This window comes from Brassica napus, unplaced genomic scaffold (assembly GCF_020379485.1).
Source record: "Brassica napus cultivar Da-Ae unplaced genomic scaffold, Da-Ae ScsIHWf_1239;HRSCAF=1769, whole genome shotgun sequence".
In the NCBI taxonomy this organism is placed as follows: domain Eukaryota; kingdom Viridiplantae; phylum Streptophyta; class Magnoliopsida; order Brassicales; family Brassicaceae; genus Brassica; species Brassica napus.
In genome coordinates this window covers 107653-110035 of record NW_026014660.1, presented here as the reverse complement: position 1 = coordinate 110035, position 2383 = coordinate 107653, and the positions used below count along the sequence as shown (strand labels likewise).

Sequence of the window (2383 nt, the reverse complement as noted above, 5' to 3'; positions counted from 1 at the left end):
AACATCCGCTGATCCCTGGTCGGCATCGTTTATGGTTAAGACTAGAACGGTATCTGATCGTCTTCGAGCCCCCAACTTTCGTTCTTGATTAATGAAAACATCCTTGGCAAATGCTTTCGCAGTTGTTCATCTTTCATAAATCCAAGAATTTCACCTTTGACTATGAAATACGAATGCCCCCGACTGTAACACCCCCGGGCCGTCCTAGGCTGGACCAACCCGGAACGTCCCGGAAGCGTTACAAGGGTTGACAGTACCGCAGTCGTACCAGTTAAGACTTCAAAACAAATTCAAAGTCTCGACCAGTCCGACCACTGTACCGTCCCTCTCAACCTCGGCCTAAGGCTTGCCAACCCGTACCTCGGTCAAGAGTTGTGTTAAGTTCGGACTAAACTCAAATATCAGCGTTCCACGGGGATTTTATTAAAACAAACATAATTTTATTTATTTTACAAAGTCGGGAACTCGACTAAAGTCCTTAAAGATAAACGCAGCAGAAAATAAAACAAACGAGTCAACGGGTACCCATGAAAAACAAAACGAGTGAAAACATCAACATCTTGCGCCTTGCAAACAACAACGGAAATCTACGACTGGCCTCGTCCTCCACACCCCGCAAACGCCCAATCCCCTAAGGTTACCTGCATAGTAGAAGAGGGAATGAGTAATCGAAATCACTCAGTGAGTTCCCAAAACAAAACAACAACTACCCCCTTCAGCCCATGCTCAAACAACAAGAGCAACACAACCAAGCAATGCAATAAGAACAACAGAAATTAAATATGCAATGCGAAAATTTAAACATGAATGCAATGCAAAAACTTAAACATGAATGCAATGCAACTACTCTACACCCAAGTCTCCCACCGAGACTTAACTACAAAACTAAGACTCGATCTAGACTCAATCCTAGACTCAAACACTACAAAGCAAAACACTCAAAGGATGGCGCCACACGCAACACATCCCGGGATCCCTCACAACACAGAGCCCTAAATCTCCCAACTGAACACTCCCGACCACAAACACATAAGTCACATGATCGGAAAACATCATCTCCGAGAATTGGGCATCTCCCAATCTAACTCGGGCCGCATCGTCATGCAGCGCTTGTCCATGGGCGCGACCCACTTCACGTGACAAGCCATGGAGAGAAGGTCACTCCACCACTGGAGAATTGGGTATCTCCCAATCTAACTCCAAGACAGCCATGCACTTTAGTCTAGATGCAACACAACACATCAAAACAATAATCAAGCGTGAGGGAGCTCCACCTCTAACCTCCACGCACAACTAGACTAAATGCACAACACATCTCACACTCGCCCTAGCCTAGACAAAACAGAAACACACTAGCATGAGGGGGCAAAGCCACAAACCTCAATACAACCCTAAGCCTAGACTCAACCTAAAACAACTAAAGCGAGCGACACACTACAACTACCCGGCAAAAGAGAGAGTCTCACTCAAATCTCTTTGCAACCCCAAACTACACGACAATGCATGAGCATATGAACTACATGAGAGAGTTACACTCAAATCTTCATGCTTCACAACAACTCATAACCTACAACTAATCAAACGAATGCATGCATGCAACTAACGACCTAACAACACAATGCATGTCTAACATATCATCACCCCTAGATGAATATGTTCACCACCACAAGACATGCAATGCACAAATACAACTAATGCATGCAAGAAAGTAAACACTCAAGTATGGGGACTACCAATCTCCCACACACACACACACAAACAATCATAGCCACAAATGTGGTTAAATCACAAGAACTGAAACGTTTCTTGCTCCTCCACCTGCACACACACACGGTTAGAACACACAACACAACCAGGGAAACCCACCTAAGACTTCACAAACCGCACAACAGCTCCAAAAGCAAAAGACCTAAGGTTAACACTAAAACCGATCAAAGAGAGGCTAAAGGCTAAGAGGGAAAGGGAACCTACAAACGGTCAACTAAGGTCTTACCACCACTCCTAGCACTCCACAACTGATCCTAGAGCAAGGATCAAGCCACGCAAAAGCCTTCCACACTCACCTCACACACTCAAAAAATTTATCGGTTTTAAGCCATTTTCTCTCTCTAGAACAAACCATAAGATCGAGTGAGAGAGAAAGCTCAGGGGTTTTTAAACTTCAAAAACACATCCTAAGGGTTCTATTTATAGCCAAAGGGAGGGATGGGAGCACTTGACACATGTTCACACACTTGTCACCAATTTAAACCTGAAATTCATGCATGTGGGTTAAATACTCTTAATCTACTCTTTTTCTTCTGAGCTTCTGGAAGGTGACTTACTTTACCTTGACGTTCAAGTGTACCGAATCTCAGCACAAAACTTGATCGGCAAGTTACTT

General features: G+C 44.1%; 1 long non-coding RNA gene across 1 annotated transcript; it reads right to left on the bottom strand.

The window, feature by feature from the left end:
• Positions 1-401: 401 nt before the first annotated feature.
• On the bottom strand, positions 402-2138 carry LOC125596606. Its single transcript, XR_007331157.1, has 2 exons — positions 1972-2138; positions 402-641 (listed from the first exon to the last, which is right to left on the bottom strand). It is a non-coding gene; the product is annotated as an uncharacterized LOC125596606 (long non-coding RNA).
• Positions 2139-2383: the final 245 nt, after the last annotated feature.